At 39.4% G+C, this 21,034-nt stretch overlaps 1 long non-coding RNA gene across 1 annotated transcript in view; it reads right to left on the bottom strand.

The window, feature by feature from the left end:
- Positions 1-796: 796 nt before the first annotated feature.
- Positions 797-21,034, bottom strand: part of LOC129561209 (uncharacterized) — an 84,362-nt gene continuing 64,124 nt past the window's right edge. The window contains exon 3 of the long non-coding RNA XR_016038497.1: positions 797-1,910. This is a non-coding gene — a long non-coding RNA (uncharacterized LOC129561209). The remainder of the gene's footprint in view (positions 1,911-21,034) is intronic.

Here is a 21,034-nt window from a genome sequence, read left to right on the forward strand (position 1 = left end):
CTAGTTTAAATTTTGTTTAGTGTGATGTATTTATTGCCTAGTGGGATGCAGCTAATTTTCCACTGGCTTTTCCGAGAAAGTCATTAGGATAGAATTTAATCCTGTTCACCACTACAGGCTCTAAGCTCTTTCATGATTTACAAGTTGTGGTGTTTAGTATATAGCTCTATTAAAATGATATGTAACTAAGAGTCTTCATATTTGAGCAGTGCTTTTCTTTTCAAAAATGCACCCGTTGAATGTACAAGTTTGCCCTTCACTAACATAACACAGTATACACTGGAATACTTCCTAGTGAGGTCTTAATATGGTAGGGGTTTGTCAGAACATAGGGAAACAAGGTAGCCTCTCTTTTAGTCTCCTGGAGGGCTAAAGATTGAAAGTTCTTTCAATATGATTTTCTAAACTTCATGGATATTTCAACTCTCATGGATTTGGCATACCTCTGAGAGTTTATACACTGAGGCAAAATGTTAGTGCAGAGTACCCTCAGACTTTCATCTCTTATGAGGTATTTTACCTGGAAAGCAGTGGATTGAACTAGCTTGTATTTATTGAAAAATAAGCCTGTGAAGGCAGCATGCCACCTGCTTTTCTGCCTAACTGTTTATTTCAGGAAAATTTGAGATAACCATGGCTGCACAAATTTGCTTTGAGTTTTTGTAAATGATTTTTGAATCCTGGAACTAAGAATACTTTATAATAACATTGAAATATCAAGAAAGGAAAGAAAATGAGACACTAACGGAATTGAACACCCAAGATATACTTTTAATCTTAAAGATAATTTATTATTGACTCACATCATCAATATTTCAAGTGAGAACAAATTTCATGAAAGGCATGACCTGAGCTTTTGCTCCATTTCTTTGTGACTCTCTGCACTCAAGCATTTAGTGCTCCTCTCCTAAACCCCTCTAATTCTGGTCGCTTCCTTATTGGCTATAAGACGGCCATCATAGCTACCTGGATTACTCACTTCTTGGTTCACTTTCAAGTATTGTGCCCCTCCCACTGTCATCCAAACCTGACCCCTTAATTCTGGGATAATTATATAACACAAAGAGTTTTTAACTACGAAACATATCAAAACTTTTATCATGATTTGGATTCTTAGTTATGAGAAGTTCAACACCATCTAGCTTTCTAATTTGGTTGACTAATATATACACTGCTGCTGCTGCTGCTAAGTCGCTTCAGTCGTGTCCGACCAGGCTCCGCCGCCCCTGGGATTCTCCAGGCAAGAACACTGGAGTGGGTTGCCATTTCCTTCTGTACTATAATTCAACATTCTACATTTTAAGTGATTTGACATCACAAGGGATGTCATGAAGATAATGCAAATTTTTACATATAGTTTCATTTTTTAATTTTATTTTTACTTTTGGGACCACAGGATCTTCGTTCCCTTCAGTTCAGTTCAGTTCAGTTCAGTCGCTCAGTCGTGTCCGACTCTTTGCGACCCCATGAACCACAGCACGCCAGGCCTCCCTGTCCATCACCAACTCCCGGAGTTCACTCAAACTCATGTCCATCGAGTCAGTGATGCCATCCAGCCATCTCATTCTCTGTCGTCCCCGTCTCCTCCCACCCCCAAAAGCAGAGACATTACTTTGCCAACAAAGGTCCGTCCAGTCAAGGCTATGGATTTTCCCGTGGTCATGTATGGATGTGAGAGTTGGACTGTGAAGAAAGCTGATCGCCGAAGAATTGATGCTTTTGAACTGTGGTGCTGGAGAAGATTCTTGAGAGTCCCTTGGACTGCAAGGAGATCCAACCAGTCCATTCTAAAGGAGATCAGTTCTGGGTGTTCATTGGAAGGACTGATGCTAAAGCTGAAACTGCAATACTTTGGCCACCTCATGCGACGAGTTGACTCGTTCCGTTTTCAGGGATCAAAACAGCGCCTCCTGCAGAGGAAGCACAGAATCTTAACCACTTCACTGCCAGGGAAATCTCTTACCTCATCAGTTCAGTTCAGTTCAGTTCAGTCGCTCAGTCGTGTCCGACTCCCCGCATAATTTTAGAAATAAAAAAGAAAAAGGTGAGCTTCTTCAGTTAGAATTCTGGAGTGAAGAATATTTGGGGGTTAAGGAGGCAAATTGCCAGATCTAGGATTTTATTTATGTCCAAAACAAAATGTACTAGTTCTTTCCATTGCTGACATAGTTGGCTGCATGTAACTTTTGGAGCAAATCTCTTTTTGTATAATTATCTTGCAGTTTAGAGTCATTTCGTGGTGGGAAAAAAAGCCAGCTGGTGGCTAGCAAAAATAAAATACCGGGGGTGTTGATAGGAAGACAAAAAAAAAAAAAAAAAAGGATCATAACATTGATTTTTTGAATCTTACTAAAACAAATTCCAAGGAACTAACTTATTTTCATATGGGTATCTTAAAATTATCAAATATTCTTGGAAACAAGTAAACCATTGGCTGGGGCTTGATGAGATTTTGCTATCTGGAGATTTTTCATTGTACATTAAAATACTGAAAAGAGACCATGATACATAAAATTACCCAACACAAAATGTCTGACTATAACAGAATTTTATAGCTAATGTAATTTCAAACTGCCTCAATCAGGATTTTATATATATATTTGCTGTAATTCATTTTGCCTTTTTATATTGAGCATTATGTTGAAATGGTATGTCTGTAGGCAAGATGGGCCCAATAACCAGAAAAAGAAGCTATGTCTCTTGATTTTTATAGTCAATCAATCAGTAGTTTTGTTTATGTGATAACAAAGGCTGATTTGGTGTTATTGTTTTTTGTCTAGCACTGTCACTAGATTTCCTGAAAAGCTGATTGCTTTAGAAGTTATTCATACCTATATATATATATATATATATACTAAACATCCTTTGAACTGTAGAGTACCAGATTCAGACAAGCCTATAAAGATCTAGCTCTAAATCCAATGTGAAAAATCACCCCTTTCCAGTCTCTCCAACAGGTGAGAGGTCCTGGCCTTCTAAAGCAGCCCGTTCTATCTAAACAGGATTAACAGTAAGCAAGTCTACCCTTATCTGGAAGCTTCTATAGATTGGTCTTTGTATATATATGACAGAAGAGAGAATAAAAGTTTTCCTCCTCAACAATGAAACTCTTCTTTCCTCTAGCTAAAACACCTTGGGTTCCTGTAGTTTTTCTTCCTCTGACATGATTTTATATCCTCTTACCAAATAACATCTTTTGTTTTTGAAATCATCCTTTCCTAAAGCGGGGTGCCTAGACACAAACTCAGGATTTAGACATAAGTTTTGAGCACTGTGGAATGTTGAGTGGGGTTATCATATCTTCCTTAGCCTGGAAGTTTTGCTACAAAGTTGACCTAAACCCTAGTAGACTTAGGGCAGCCCCACCACTCTGCTGACCTACATTAAACTCACTGTTACCTAAAAGCCCAGGCCATCTTTTCCTGCAGCATTTTCAATACAAACTATTTTTACCAGCTGGTTTTCTGAACCCAGGTATAGGGATGTATATTTATTGTGTATTCCTATCAAAATTCATTCTGTGAGACTGGGCCAATTTATCTAGCTTGTCAAGTTCATTTGGAGCCTGATGTTGTCATCATTAGATGCAGGTATCTTACCTGCCAAACCACTGAAAAAAACATCCAGAAGGCAAGGCATCCTAATATGTTAAATTCTAACCCCTAAACCACTCTTGCTGAAGTTTAAATCCTTTCCCAGGTAAGGTAAGATCTCAAATAGGCCATGATTAAAAAGTGGACTTATTTTTATCAACTCACATCCTTGATAACACTTTATTGTAAGCAAGAATAGCATTCCTATAAAAGTAAAAATCACTTAGGGAAGCACAATGGATCAAAGTCTTTTATTATGACTAGTATTATGACCAGTATCTCTTTTGGTGGGTTTTTTTGTTTGTTTGTTTGTTTTTGTCTTTAGGTAAAAATGGAGAAGACTCTTGAGAGTCCCTTGGACTGCAAGGAGATCCAACCAGTCCATTCTAAAGGAGATCAATCCTGGGTGTTCATTGGAAGGACTGATGCTGAAGCTGAAACTCCAATTCTTTGGCCACCTCATGTGACGAGTTGACTCACTGGAAAAGACTCTGATGCTGGGAGGGATTGGGGGTGGGAGGAGACGGGGACGACAGAGAATGAGATGGCTGGATGGCATCACCGACTCGATGGACATGAATTTGAGTGAACTCCGGGAGTTGGTGATGGACAGGGAGGCCTGGCATGCTGTGGTTCATGGGGTTGCAAAGAGTCGGACACGACTGAGCAACTGAACTGAACTGAAAAATGTTGATGATGAAACTCAGATTGTGTTTACCACAGTTGGATTTTTGGCTTTCTTTAACTTCATGTAAAATGAAGACAATTAAGCAAAGGACAGTGAAAGCCCCTATGAAACAGAAATGAAATCAAGGCAAAATCTCCAAGTCAAGTAGAATTTTTCTGTCTAACAGCTTTCAAAATATGCTTGCTTGACTATGATTCTCACGGGATTTACGCTGTTGTTTATTAGACACTATGAAATAACAAAAGTAATGTTATTAGTAAAATGTAATGATTACAATAACTTTCCCCAGAAGCAGACACACACTAATCACAGAGAAGTCTTTGCATTTAACTTAAAAGTGTACAATCATCAAAATGCTTGAGCAGCCACATGTGTAGGAGTGGTGAGCCTTGCACATATTTATGAGCTGCCTTAAATCCTTTCTGGAGTGAGGAGACAAGTAAATAAAAGACACAGTTACATATTTAATGAGGAGGGAGAGAAAAGCCAAAATTGACATGCAGTCATTGCTCTCACAAACCATGTTATTTTCTAAATGTCATATTGAAATGTTTAGATGCCTCCTTTCAGCCAACACCATCAGTGTAGGGGACATGCTATATCTCCAGTGTCATAGATACATAGGACATCATTAAGTAAAAATACTGTAATGTAATAGCTTTTTAAAACGAGCTATTGTCCTTAAATTTTTAAATAAATGTAAAAATGCCACCTGCCATCATCCACAGAGTGATTCCTGAATGTCTTCAGGGGATATGCCTTCTGTGACTCTGGGAAGAATTCCATGCTACTGAGTCAGTATCTTTCATTTAGTTTAGATAGGATTTGCATGTGATAATACAGTTTCGTGTTGGAAGTCATTTTATTATATACCTTTTGAGAAGAAAAGTCCTTTGCATTAGAGACAATTCTTTGTTCAATCGCCTGTTGTTTTTAACTAAGTGGCATAAATTAATCCACTCACAGGATAAGCAGAGACTCATTTGCAGGGCAATCCTATTTTTAATCCTGTTTATCCCATGTACAGCAAAATCCTGATCTTCTGTCTTTAAGCCCTTTAGCCTCACCTTCTCAGCACTTTTCCGGGGACCCCTAGCCTTACACACTATTCTTCCATGAAACCCAAATGCAGAGCATGGCCAGACTTAGCAGATAAATTGACAGAATGCCCAGTCAAACTTGAGTTTCAGATAAACAACCAAGAATTTACAGTATTAGCATAAGTATATTCCAAATATTGCATGGGATATACTTATACTAACACAGTCTTGGTTGTTTACCTGAAACTCAGATTTAACTGGATGGCCCTGTATTTCATCTGGCCATGCTACAAACACATCTTCTATGTTATTGTTTCCAAGCCATTTTGTGCAGATATTCCCTTCCATCTCAGATGATTTGCTGTGCCCTGTCAACATGGGAGACCCAGCTCAACTGACTTTTCTGGCTTTTCCTCCTTTTCCATAAAATCCTGGTTGACCTCCTCCACTCCAGCCCTAGCAGAGCTGAGTGTTCCTTCCTCTCTGCTAAGACTGTGCCTCAAGTATGACTGAGTCACAAGCTGTATCTCACCATAGACCTATATACATGTACACAGATACATCTGTGTGTGTGGTGGTGAGGTCTCTGGGACACAATGTGCTTTACTCATCTGCATGCCTAGTGCTGGAAGACAGAAGAAAGAGAGCTTCTGGGTAGGGTAAGAGCAAAGAGTAGGAGCCAGAGAAAACTGGGTTTGAATCTGGCCTCTGTAAATGAGACTCTGGATGACATGTTTACTGTCAGGATCTAAAATTTTTCTCATCTATAGTTTTTAAAAAATGAAACATCCCCAGCCAAGAAATTACTGAAAATTAAATGAAGGTGTTTATATGGAAGTGACCTTTCACCAAGCATGTGTGTGTTAGTGTCTCAGTCATGTCCAACTCTCTGCAACCTCATGGATTGTAACCCACCAGGCTCCTCTGTCCATGGGATTCTCCAGGCAAGAATACTGGAATGGGTTGACATTTCCTCCTCCAGGGGATCTTCCAAACATAGGATTCGAATCCAGATCTCCTGCATTGCAGACAGAAGCTTTACCATCTGAGTCAGCAAGGAAGCCATAGGGTCATTTAAAGAGTCATCTGAATCAGTTCAGTTCAGTCGCTCAGTCGTGTCCGACTCTCTGCGACCCCATGAATCACAGCACGCCAGGCCTCCCTGTCCATCACCCACTCCTGGAGTTCACTCAAACTCATGTCCACAGAGTCGGTGATGCCATCCAGCCATCTCATTCTCCGTCGTCCCCTTCTCCTCCCGCCCCCAACCTTTCCCAGCATCAGAGTCTTTTCCAGTGAGTCAACTCGTCGCATGAGGTGGCCAAAGTATTGCAGTTTCAGCTTTAGCATCAGTCCCTCCAATGAACACCCAGGATTGATCTCCTTTAGAATGGACTGGTTGGATCTCCTTGCAGTCCAAGGGACTCTCAAGAGTCTTCTCCAACACCACAGTTCAAAAGCATCGATTCTTCGGTGATCAGCTTTCTTCACAGTCCAACTCTCACATCCATACATGACCACGGGAAAAACCATAGCCTTGACTAGACGGACCTTGGTTGGCAAAGTAATGTCTCTGCTTTTTAATATACTATTTAGGTTGGTCATAACTTTCCTTCCAAGGAACAAGCGTCTTTTAATTTCATGGCTGCAATCAGCATCTGCAGTGATTTTGGAGCCCCCCAAAATAAAGTCTGACACTGTTTCCACTGTTTTTCCATCTATTTCGCATGAAGTGATGGGACCAGATGCCATGATCTTTGTTTTCTGAATGTTGAGCTTCAAGCCAACCTTTTCACTCTCCTCTTTCACTTTCATCAAGAGGCTTTTGAGTTCCTCATCACTTTCTGCCATAAGGGTAGTGTCATCTGCATATCTGAGGTTATTGATATTTCTCCCAGCAATCTTGATTCCAGCTTGTGCTTCTTCCTGCCCAGCATTCCTCATGATGTACTCTGCATATAAGTTAAATAAGCAAGGTGACAATATACAACCTTGACGTACACCTTTTCCTATTTGGAACCAGTCTGTTGTTCCATGTCCAGTTCTAACTGTTGCTTCCTGACCTGCATACAGGTTTCTCAAGAGGCAGGTCAAGTTACCTTCTAATCTCACTCTTCTTATTGAACTAAAAAAGTCCTTTCAGAGGTACATTGTCTTTCCCTCCTCCATAATCTAGAAAGAATTTTAATTTCAGTCTTGAGATTGTTTAATATTTTGTCTGATTACAGCCTCATATACTCAACTTCTTGTAAGATGTTCCCATGTTTTGCCCACTTATCCCCAAATTCTGACTGAATGCCTTGTCCTTCTGTAACAGTCAAATAGCACTTCCAATCGGACCATATAAAACATGTGAAACTCTGCTCCCAAAAGCTTGCAAGGGAAGAGAGTTTCTAAAAATTACTCTTGTCTCATCTGTCTGACTCACATTTATCTAAAAATAAAAGGAAAACTAGGAGAAAAAATAAACGAACAGAGGATAACGTGCAGCCCCATGTTTCTAAGTCAGATAACAAGATAATTTTTCTGCATGCTCTATATTTCACTTTACTTTCCAAAATGACCTTTCCACCCCTGAGTCCTATCACTAGAATATAAATCCATTAATGAGGAATCTTTTCTCCCCCTGTCCTTTTTCATATCAATCTCAGCAGGATGCTAGACTGCTCTTTGAGTTCATTCACTTTATAGCCATTAAAAAGAAAATATGGTCTGGAGACGGCCTGTCTCCAAACGGTTACACACAGGATGAAGAAATAAATTCCTGAGCTTCTGGCTTTTACCTACTACTAATTTTCTATGCAAAACCCAGGGAAAATTCCAAAACTCATTTTTTTTTCATCTGTGAAATGGGTGAATCATTTAAAAGTATCTCACAAATGCCATTTTTAGCAGAAAACAAAAGAAAAAAACTCTTAAAACATTAGTGTTTATAGTTAATAATTTTTGAAATCGGCTTGCCTAACTTTGAGCACCATGGATTAATGCCATGGCTCATTAGATGCTCTGAAATGCACTAATTATATTGGTAAAATGTGATGGTTACCATAACTTTTCCCAGAAGTACACACATTCTAATCTACCTTTTAAAGCTAAAGAAACTAGAGGAATAAATATGTAGGGAACCTTGGAGAAAATTGAAAGACATCCTAGGAGATACACATAGGGTGATGTTAAATCACTGAACCCTTTACTTATTCATTCATCAAATGTTTAGTGAGCATATACTATAGGTAAAGCTTTGTGACGGACTTTCTGAGTTTCATATCCTTGATTTCTTAATGACAATGGGACCATATTAATAAAATGGATAACTCTGGGGTTAATAGCTTAATGTCACTAAATTAGCCCTCTGATCATTTTATTGATATTAACATTTCACGTCTAGGTAAGTTTCTTTCAGTAATGAAAGGAAGAGATCTTGAGATAACAAAACCTTACTGTGAAGAGCTCATCAGGGTACTATGAAGATCCCATACAGGTAACCATGTGGTGTGGAGAAGTCTCTGAAACCATCCTGAATCTCCTTACTTGTTAGACGTGCTACCACTTAGAGTGCACGCGTGATTCACAAAAATAAGACCTCTTATTTTTGTGCTAAAAAGTGTGACCCTAATGAAAATCAAAAAAACAGTCTAGAAGAAATAAAATATACCTGCTTGAATTTTTTTATAATAAGCATGTATCATTTATATCTATAAAAATTTTCTAAAGAGGAAAAGAAGGGAAGGAGGAAGTAGACATGATTTGATTTTTTTACAGTTAATACTCATAGGAGGCTGTGGATGGCAAGACAAAGGTGCACAAACCAGTGCCTTTAACCAGAAGGCTTGGAAAAGCATCCTGATTACTGAACCCAAACACTTGATATCTGAATCCTGCAGCCATAGAGGTTAGGGTAGGAACTTTGGATCAGCTTCAATCTTCCTCATCATTCCTCAAGAATTCACTTTGGTTTGCGACACAGAGTACCGGAGAGGGAAAAGAACTCCCTCCAGCTTCAGAAAAACAGCCGAGAGGATTCTCAGAGCTTTCTGCATTGATGGGAAATAGTCATTCTTGACCTCTTGTCTCTCCCTCCAGAGGCTCATGGCTCTTTGCAGACACAACTAGAGAGACTGAACAGCTTCTCCCATATTTCCAGGTCACAGGGGCAAGGCTAGAGTTGTTCAGATATTTACTAAATGCCTAATAAGCATAAAACATAGTACTTGGCATTCTACAAGTCTAAAAAATAAAAGATATGGTTCCCACTGGAGCAAGAAAAAAATGTACATAAGCAAAAAGTAGAAGACAAATTAGCCGCAAAACAAGAGATTTCACAAGGTTATTGCTAAAGGCAAATGTACACAACATGAGAGCTCTCTTGACCAATGTATTAAATGTGCACTGCTTTTAAAAGTGGATTTATCAATGTCTGTCAAATGCATGCAGTATACATACACACACACACACATATATATAGATCAGTTCAGTTCAGTTCTGTCGCTCAGTCATGTCCAACTCTTTGCGACCCCGTGGACTACAGCATGCCAGGCCTCCCTGTCCATAACCAACTCACGGAGTTTACCCAAACTCATGTCCATTGATTCAGTAATGCCATCCAACCATCTCATCCTCTGTCGTCCCCTTCTCCTCCCGCTTTCAATCTTTCCCAGGATCAAGGTCTTTTCCAATGAGTCAGTTCTTCGCATCAAGTGGCCAAAATATTGGAGTTTCAGCTTCAGCATCAGTCCTTCCAATGAACACTCAGGACTGATTTCCTTTTGGATGGACTGGTTGGATTTCTTTTAAGTCCAAGGGATTCTCAAAAGTCTTCTCCAACACCACAGTTCAAAAGAATCAATTCTTCTGTGCTCAGCTTTCTTTAAGTCCAACTCTCACATCCATACATGACTACTGGAAAAACCATAGCCTTGACTAGATGGACTTTTGTTGGCAGAGTAATGTCTCTGCTTTTTAATATGCTGTCTAGATATATACATATACAATCACTAGTCTGTTAGAATTAAAATTTTTAAAAATCAGAAGTTATGAAAATATACAAAGTTTAAACAATTATAAGAAGAGCAGAGGTTAAGAGATGGCATTTATTGAGCAATTTGATTGCTCCAGGTGCTCTGTTAAGTGCTCTAAATGCACTTGCACAATTCTTGCAACAAATGAATGAGATAGATATTATTGCCATTAAATATTCGAGGAAACCAAGATTTAGGTTCTAGTACTTTGAGATATCACAACTAGTCCCATGCTTCTGAAGCACTTGGTGATATGTTAGAAAATTAGTGTGTTCTCCATTGCATATATATAACATGAGTCTGTACAACATGAGTGTTTAATCCATGAGTAAGAATGAGAAAAAATGTTTGAAGAAAATGAACCTTGGAAGCAATGTGTAAAGAAAAGCATATAGACATTTCATTTGTATTTCATAATTAAACTCTACTTGAGTATATAGTATGAGCAAGCCCCTCCTTTTGACGGTGATAGTAGAAATACGAACGATAGGTATAATTAGCTGTCTGCAAGAAGCTGATGATAATCCTGTGTGAATGATGCAGTGGTGAGAAGGTGAAGACAAAAGAGACAGACAGTGCAATAGGTGGAATGTCCTGCAATGGAGATGTGAACCAAGGGATGTAGAACAGGGGTGGACCACAGAGTCTGCATTTTGGAGCTGGGAATGACTTCACTGAGGAAGTTATAGCTAAATAGGGCTTCAGTAGACTGGCAAAGTTTGCCTGAAAAAATGGGCAGGTTACACATTTCTGACAGGAAAAAAAAAGTAGGTACAAATGCATGAACTTTGTGAGGCCAGGTTTTTCATATGAGGAAACAAAGCACCTCCGAAGTGGAACAGAGCCAGAAGCTATTGGAGGTGAGGTGGCCACAACCTGCAGGAAAGCAGGGAATGAGGAAAAGGCAAGTCCAGTGAGGGTGAGAAGAGGGAAAAGGCAGAATGGATAGGAAAATATGGCTGATCACTGGGAACTAAGAGAACTAAACGCTTCTCCTTTTCTAGCTCAGAAAAAGATATCATAATTCACCCCAGCTGTTCAGCCCAGAAACCAAGGTAACATGGATGCTTCCTTCCACTCCCTCATTCCCTACATCTCATCAGTCTCCAAGGGCATCAGTTCTGCCTTCTAAATCTCCCTCTTGTCCACTCACTTCTCTGCATCCTCAACGCTACTGAACCTCAGCCGATTTCTGTGTCCTCTTGCCTGGGCTAGCGCAGCAGCCTCATAACTGCCCCACCAGAGCACTTGCTATTTTCTAGCCAGCATGATCTTTTTAACAACACATATCCAAGTATGTCCCTTCCAGGGGCTTCTTCTCAACACTCTTGAGGGAAGATTACTGGACTTCACAAAGTCCCTTCCAGCCTCTACTTACTGTTTCCCACCCTGCCTCCCAGCTCCTCCACCTCCTACAAAACACACACATTCTATGATCCACTCATGTGGAATTACTTTCTTTTCCTGAGATAGTCATGCCCTCTTTTCTCCAGACTTTGACTCAGGATGTTTTGTCTGTCTGAAGCACTATCTTCAGGTTTCTCTTGAGTAACTCCAACTCATTCTATAGCTTTCACCTTACACCTTTTCTGGAAAGCCTTCCAGATCTTCACAATCAGATTAAGCATCCTCCCTTGGTAACTGCATAACACATTATTCTTCCTCTTTTCCAGCATATTTGGTTATCTGTATCCCAAAACAAGGGCTTCTCCAGTGTCTCAGTTGTAAATATATATATATATACATATATGCTTGCAATGCAGGAGCCACAGAAGATGTGGGTTTGTTCCCTGGATAAGGAAGATCCCCTGGAGGAGGGCATGGCAACACACTCCAGTATTCTTGTCTGGAGAATTCCATGGACGAAGGAGCCTGGCAGGCTACAGTCCATGGGGTCGCAAAGAGTCGGACGTGACTGAAGTGACTTAGCACACACACTCATTTCTGAATAGACCTTAAGTTCCAAAGAGCAGGACCACATCCATCGCATTCATTTTATATCCCTTAATAGTGGTGCATATTAGACCAGTAAATAAATAACTGAATGAATCTTACTGGCTCTGGGACAATACTGAGGGAGGATCAAGGGTTGGTATATAGCAGTGGATGAGTCAGTTGAGGTTCAGCTACCAACTGGAAGAGTAAATCACAAGGGCAGCTCAGGTTCAGCCACTATCGATTAAGCAGGTTTCAAGCAAAATCAGGCCTAGGGCTGCCATGGTGTTTTACCTACTTGCATTTTACTGAATAATTTAGTGGAAGCCAAGAAACTAAGTCTTCATTCAGAACTGGGAATGTTCTCTTCTCAGCTTGGGTCCAAAATGTGTGAGTAAGAAGGTTGAACCAAGTTGGGGGTAAGAAAGTCAAGAAAGCTACAGGGAAGTGATCTGATTTGGCAGATTGGAGAAATATCAGAAACTGGTTTTTAGTTCTCCCTAGTAGCTTGGAGAAGGAAATGGCAACCCACTCCAGTGTTCTTGCCTGGAGACTCCCAGGGATGGGGGAGCCTGGTGGGCTTCTGTCTATGGGGTCACACAGAGTCAGACACGACTGAAGTGACTTAGCAGCAGCAGCAGCAGTAGCTTGGACGGTCAGAGAAGGCAATGGCAAGCCACTCCAGTACTCTTGCCTAGAAAATCCCATGGACAGAGGAGCCTGGTGGGCTGCAGTCCATGGGGTCACTACTAGTCGGACACGACTGAGCGACTTCACTTTCACTTTTCACTTTCATGCATTGGAGAAGGAAATGGCAACCCACTCCAGTGTTCTTGCCTGGAGAATCCCAGGGATGGCAGATCCTGGTGGGCTGCCGTCTACGGGGTCACACAGAGTCAGACATGACTGAAGCGACCTAGCAGCAGCAGCAGTAGCTTGGACGGTAAAGCATCTGCCTACAATGCAGGAGAACCGGGTTCGATCCCTGGGTAGGGAAGATCACCTGGAGAAGAGAATGGCAACCCACTCCAGTATTCCTGCCTGGAGAATCCCATGGACAGAGGAGCCTGGTGGGCTACAGTCCATGGGGTTGCAAACAGTCGGAGACGACTGAGCGACTTCTCTTCACTTCACTTCTTCACTGTAAAAAATAACTAAAATATAGTACTTTTTATTATAAGCAGTGCAATAGATAGCCACTTAAAATGTACTCCATAAAATAATATGTCCTTTGTATTTCAAGATGTAGGAACCCAGATTCATCATCCCCTAAACAGAATAGTCTGCTCCCTAATCCTCTAGTTCACACCTGGACTTTAATTCTTTCACCGTACTCATCTTTCCTGGTATTTATCAGCGTCCTTGTATGGGTTTGAACAAAGAGGAGAGTAAAATCAAATGATCTATAGCTACATGTCCTTCATAAGGAAAGCATAAGGTCCCAGATCTGGCTTAATAGAAATTCAGGTAAATACCTGGCTATTTGGAAAGGTCAGGGGCGAGGACAGGAAGGAACACTAGATAACGGAGTGCTGTGGTACCTGGTAAAGGCATAGGTCTCTGTGTTGTGCTTCTGGGGTTTGAGATCTGTATCTCTTCCTTGCATATGGTGATTGGTCTCTGTAGCAGTGTCTGTCTAGAGGTAGGAAAAGCCGGTCATTATCTGGGCTTTAAATTGTGTATAAAGTCTGATAAGACTTTCTGTTTTTGAAGAATAATTTAAGCTTTTCTGAACTTTTTCGGGTAAAAGCACACTTCATCATCATGTGGCAAAGGTGGCAGCTGGCCAAATGCAGGACAATCAAAGAGCTTTCTCTCACAAAGCCCTGAGCCGGATACCTCAGCTTTGGATAAGTACTAGTGGGAGAAATGCAAGGTCCCTGGTTCTGGAAATCTTCAAAACCCTTCTGAGTTAAAGCAGATCTTTCTACCCTTTGGAGTAAAACTAAAGACTGGAGCAGAAAAAAGGAGTGAATAGTCCATGAATAATCATTTTTATTTAACAAATAGAGAGTATAGAATACAATTACAAGCCATAAAGATAATTCTTAAGAAAGAATTTCTTCCCTAATTGATGTGTCTGCATATCCGCTCTCCCCTCCCCCACAAAATAAACCAAACTATTACTGACTTTGGCAGTTTTATACTAAAATGCAAGGTTATATATAATCTGGGAAAACCTAAGATAAGCACATCCTTCTTAATTGCCTCTAAGTTATGTTTCTTACAAGTCCTCATGTTAGAGGCTCAAATTATATTTTCAGGGTATTTATCACGTTTTATGCCTCTAACTCTGCTGTGTTAGACCTCAAGGGGCCCATTTTAGAGAAAGTGATGGAGACACAGTTTAAGTGAATCCCTTCTTCCATAACAAACTACACTAGCTGCCAACACTCTGATGTCATCAGCTAGATGGTTTCACTCCTCCACTGATAATTCATCCCTTTGATAGACAATAGTGAAAATTAAGAAAAATCAAGATCTTAGAAATGTGTTGAGTGATAGTCACCAGCTCTAATTCTGCTTTGTTCTTGACTGTGATAGGTCACTTACCTTCCTGTACTTCTTTTGTTCACTTTACAACCAGGAGTTTCACTAAAACAGTCTCAAAATCCCAATCTAAAATTCCAGGTTTCTTGACCTATTTTGAGGTGTCCTATAAAAAACATGGTATGTGTCCTACATGACAAATACTACTGGCTTGCCTTCAAGTTTCATGTTTAGAGAAGTTGCACTTCTCTTTTTTTCTTTTCAATATTCACCTGTGAATTAATATTTGCATGTTCTAAGTTTTTAAAAGTTTGATCCACTTGGAACTTTGTAAATGCTACAACTTAATACAAGGCAAAATTACATAAATCTCAAACATTAGTTAACCCAACATTAATAAACACCTTATTAAAGAAAAAAAGTTTTAGAGGATTTTTGAAACTATTTCCAGAAATACAAAAGAATAAATATTACTACTTACTAAACTTTGAAGAGTTTGATTGAGTTGTGAATAATGTAATAAGATAAACTGAAGAAACAGGAACCAAAATCCTATACGTTTTGTTTTTAACATACGAAGAAATAAGGTTGGTTTGGAAAAATAAAATTGGTTGAGTGTCTTACTGTCTTTATTGTTATCTAGTTCTCATGTGGTACATTATCAGATGGCACATTCCACAAATTACTGCAGACATAGAGCAATCCTTTCTAATCCTTGTACCCATATATTCCCAAGAATATCAACATTAAAATGCTACTGCCTTAAGCTCAGATATTAAGTTTCCTTTTGGAAAAATAAATTCCTCTCCTCTGCCTCTCCTCCTGTTTCCTATACCATGTCACAACAAACCCCATTATTCTGAGAACTTCTGTTACAGATATTTTCTCTCTTTGTAGCTCACACTCTGTGGAATAGCATCCCGTCATTCTTCCTTCGGTGAATATTTACTCAGTGCTATTATTGGCAAGTGAACTAAATGGACACAAGCTCTGCCCTCAGTAAACTCACATATTCAAGAAGTTATCCTTTCCCTCTAAGGCCTAGTTTCTTCATCTACAAAGGGGTAACAGTAATTACACATTGAGAGGATTCAGTGAAATAACAATTTTTAAATACTTAGCAAAATGCTTTGGTGAACACCTAACATTCAATAAATATGGTTTATTCCATTCTATTCCCTATGTACTATAGTAGAAAAAAAAACTCAATAGCTCAATAAAGAAGATAATGTTTGACCCTTGTCTTGAAGAGGATTTTTTCTCAGAGGAAGGAAGATGGAAAATACTTTGGACATTGGGAGCACATAGTCTGTATATAAGAAGTTTGAAAGAACATGTTATGTTCTATTTAAAAACACTATTTAAAGAAAATATTTGCAAATGAAATGACTGATAAGTAGTTATTATCCAAAATATATAAGCACATCATGTAACTCAACAGCAAAAAACCCAATTAAAAAATGGGTGGAAGGATGGAATAGACACTTTCCCAAAGAGGACACGCAAAAGGCCAACAAACACACAAAAGAATGCTCAACATTGTTAATTATCAGGGAAATGCAAATCAAAACCACAAAGAGATATCACCTCATGCTTGTCAGAATGGCTCTCATAAAAAAAGAATACAAATAACAAGTGTTGGCAAGGATGTGGAGAAAAGGCAACACCCTTAAACTCTTGGTAGGAATGTGAATTGGTGCAACCATTGTGGAAAACAATACTGCAGTTTCTCAAAAAACTAAAAATAGAACTACCATATGACACAGCAATTCCATTCCAGGGTATATATCCAAAAACCAAATTACTAATTAAAAATGCACCCTAATGTTCATAGCAGCATTATTTACAATCGCCAAGATATGGAATGAACTTAAGTGTCCATCAATAGATGAATGGATAAAGAAGATGTGGTATATATACATATATAAAAAAAATGGAAGTCACTCAGTCATGTCCAACTCTTTGCAATCCCATGGACTATAGCCTGCCAGGTTCCTCTGTCCATGGAATTCTTCAATCAAGAATACTGGAATGGGTAGCTATTCCTTTCTCCAGGGGATCTTCCTAACCCAGGGATCAAATTCAGATATCCCACATTGCAGGCAGATTCGTTATCATCTGAGCCACCAGGGAAGCCCATATATATATATATATATATACATACGTACACACACACACACACACACATATATATATATATACATACATCATACACAATGGAATACCATTCAGCCATAAAGAAACATAAAGTTTTGCTATTTGAAGCAACATGGATGGACTTGGAGGGTATTATGATAAATGTCAGAGAAGGACAAATGCTATATGATATCAGTTACATATGGAATTTTAAAAATACAACAAACTAAACTAGTGAATATAACAAAAAAGAAACAGGCTCACAGACGTAGAGATGCGGGGGGGGGGGTGGTTACCAGTGAGGAGAAGGAAGGGGAGAAGGGCAATATAGCACGAGGGGATAAACTATCAGATATAAAATACTCTATAAGGATGTATTACACAACACAGGGAATATAGCCAATATTTTATAATAACTATAAAGGGAGTATAACCTTTAAAAATTGTGAATCACTCTTTGTAAACCTGTAATTCATATAATATTGTACATCAACTATACTTCATTAAAAAAATACTTCATCAAAATTTAAAAAAAAAACTGAAAAGCTGTTTATTAAGCTAGAAAGAAAAAGCTAGGCTGGTTTAGTGGATTTAATCCTACAGAAAACAAGGAACTGGCAGGGAGTTTTTGAAAAGAAAATAATAGTTCTATTTGTGTAACAGAAAACCTATTATGGTCTCAATATGGAGAATAGATTGGTGGGGCCAGAAACTGCAGAGAGTAAAATCAAACAAGAGAATCCTAAAATCAAATTAGAAAAGATAATATCTGAACTAAAACAGTGGCAGTTATTGAAAGATGGAATTGAATCAAGAAATATTTTAAAGGTAACATCCACTATATGTGGTCACTAACTGAACCTTGAGGTAAAAGTTGACCCTGAGATTTTCCTTTTCACAGCCAAGTGGATAGATACACCATTAACTAAAAGAAAGACTGCAGAAAAAAAAAAGAGTGAGTGTATTGGAGAGGCCAGAAGTGAAGAGATGTAGAAAGTTAGAGATTATGGACATGGTTTTAGACAAGGGAAAATCCTGGAGAAAACCAGTTCTACAAGAGGGCAGGGCAAAGGGCAGGGGCCAATCCAAAATATCTGGAAGAAAGGGTATAATAAAAAAGAATAATGCATTGGGAGCCAAGATAACAGAGAGTTTCAAGAAGGAGGAATTAAATATTCATGCCAATATCATAGAGAGGTCAAGAGAGCTCGGAGAAATCTGGCTCGATCGTCTAACCTTAGGATTGGGGGAGAAGGATAATGTACAGTCTCCCTTCTGATGGGTTTTAGGAAGGGAGTATAATCAGAGCAAATTCATGTTTCAGTCTGAAGTTGAGAAGGTGAAAGGAGTGCTCTCTACAACTTTCTATAAAGTTTAACAATGTGGGGACGAATTAGAAGATTCAGTATCTCAGTGAAGGGATTGGGAGGTGAGCCAGCAGGCAGAAGAGGGGGAAGTCCCCAGACCACCAGGAAAGAACAAGACCAACCTGAATGGAGATAAGAATATGAGAGGATTAATGATGAGGGGACTCTGATTTCTTTTTATCTTTATCTTAAGTGAAATAATTGTCAGCACTTCAAATTCCTTTCTGATATCACATTAACGTAATAACTTAATACTCTGGATGTTCTGCAAGTCCTCCCTGTATGTGAAGGCACAATGCCAATTTAAGCAACAGTGATGCCAACCACCATAATGAGAAAGTACAGGATCACTGTTGCAAAACTGCAAGAACCGTTCCCATTCAAGTTAAAAGCCACTAGTTCCCCTGTAAGCTTCTCTAGTGTCACCTCTGTGTTTAATGACAGTCCTGATATGCTTCATAGATAGCTGTTTATGGTGGACCCTAGTCGTTTTCCCAGCAAGGAAAACTCAAACCTACATTCTTCTGATTTAGCTGCTTATCTCTGTAAAACACATATAGAACTGTTACTAGCCAAGCCAAGACATTCTCCTAAAGGAGCTGCCTGAAACCCCATCATCATCACAGAAGAAAAACTGGCACGAGTCTAGGTGTGCCACTTGTAGTTATTCAATAACCTAAGGAAAAGGGATTGGGTTAACCACATGTCTCAATCAAAAGATAAAGTTCTGAAAATTGTTTCTGTCACTGGATATGCCTTGTTGAGAGCCCTGTTTTCTTTTGCCAAGATGTCGAGTCTAATATTTTACAGCCAGCTTTTTTCAACAGTCTTGTGGTTAGAAGAGAAGATGGACTGCTATACTGACCACATTTGGATTAGATGCAGAAATAATTTAATCATTCTGGCATGTAAGACATTGTTCAAATGAGCAGTTTACTCTGCTGTCAAATTAGTAAATAAACAAACTGTCAAGGTATTTCATTGATATGTTTACCCTAATATGGTAGATGTAACACGTGGTCCCCAAATTACTTCACATTTCTCTTACCGAGAGGTGGGGTCTATGTCTCATCCCCTTGAAACCAGAAAGACTTATGATTGCTTCAGCCAATAGAATAAGGTGTAAGTGATGTGAACTTCAGGGCTAAGTCAGAAAAAGGCATAGAGCTTCTCTCCAGCCCTCTTGAGATACTCTCTGGAAGAAGCCAACAGCCATGAAAATTGTCAATTTCTATCATGCTGGAAAGGCATGTCAAAAGCCCCAGCTGAACTACGAGTGAATGAGGGACATCAATTGCTAGCCATGCAAGTAATGCATCTTGGACATCCAGCCCAACCAGGCTTCCAGACAACTGTATCCCCACTGATATCTGGCAGCACCTACATGAGAGGCCCCAAGCAAGAACTGACCCTCTAAGCCCTTTCTGAATTACTGAACCACAAAACTGTGAGCAAGACAAAAAGGATATTTTTTTAAGCTTCTGAATGTAGGGGGCAGTTTGTTATATAGCAGTAGCAACTAAAACAGAATTGTTACCTGGAAGTGAGATACTGCTGAAAACAACAGCAAGATCCTAAAACATGTGCATTAACTTTGGGACTGGGGACCAGATGGTGCTTAAAAGCTGAAAGGGCCTTGAGGAAAACACTATCAAAAGTGCAATGGTCAGGACTTCCCCTGGCGGTCTAGTGGTTAAGAAAGAATCTGCCTGCCAATGCAGAGGGAACAGGTTCAATCTCTGGTCTGGGAAGACCCCACATGCTAGAGAGCAACCAAGTCAGTGAGCCACAACTACTGAAGCCTGTGTGCCTGGAGCCTGTGCTTCACAACAAAAGAAGCCACTGCAACAGGAAAGGAAGTCTTCACACTGCACAGAAGACTCAGAACACCCAAAAATAAATAAATGTTGTGGGTTTTTTTTTTAAGTCCAATGGTCCTTGTCAGTGAGAGCTTAAGGATAATTGAGAAAAATGTTGTTGAAAACTGGAGGAAAGGAGATCCTTATTCTATAGTGGAAAAGTCTGGCAAAATTATTGCTTGAAATAACATGAAAATAGAAATGTACCTCATCAAACAATGGATCTGGCTAAGAAGATCTTCAGGTAGAATGCAAAAAAAAAAGTTGCCCGCTGGTTTGTTTCAGCCACATACCATATGGCATGGATAAAGCAAGATAAACAAAAATTGTCCATTTCCAGGGTTATGTAGAGAATACATAAAAGAGTCAAGGCATGACGGACTTCAAAATAAAACTGTTTTCAATCTCTTCCTGTAGAAGAGTCTTAAAGTGAAAAGTGTCTTAGGATACATGCCAAATCAGCAGAAATGTGGTCTCCTGGTAAACACAAAGCTGCTGCTGCTGCTAAGTCGCTTCAGTAGTGTCCGACTCTGTGTGATCCCATAGACGGCAGCCCACGAGGCTCCCCCGTCCCTGGGATTCTCCAGGCAAATGTGTAGCTATAACTTCAGAATTAATTCAGATGGTACCTCAGAGATATTTTCTGACAACAAAAGATCTTCTAAGTATCTTAAGGTTTCAGAGAATGAATGATGAGTGTTAATGCATAGCAGACTTGTCAGGAGCCAAGGTACTGAAAGTGTTACCTGGAAGAGATTTGTGAGTGTCACTTTTATCTAATGGAATAGATTTTAAATTTGTACACAAGAAGCTTCTAGAATTTTAAATGAAGTGTATCAACTTGCACATTAACAGTGCCAAATGAAGGGAAGCCTTTGGGAAAACTATTCAACTGCACCTTGGGCCAT

Source organism: Moschus berezovskii, chromosome 10, assembly GCF_049115385.1.
Source record: "Moschus berezovskii isolate FMDL1 chromosome 10, NW_MosBer_1.0, whole genome shotgun sequence".
Taxonomy (NCBI): Eukaryota; Metazoa; Chordata; class Mammalia; order Artiodactyla; family Moschidae; genus Moschus; species Moschus berezovskii.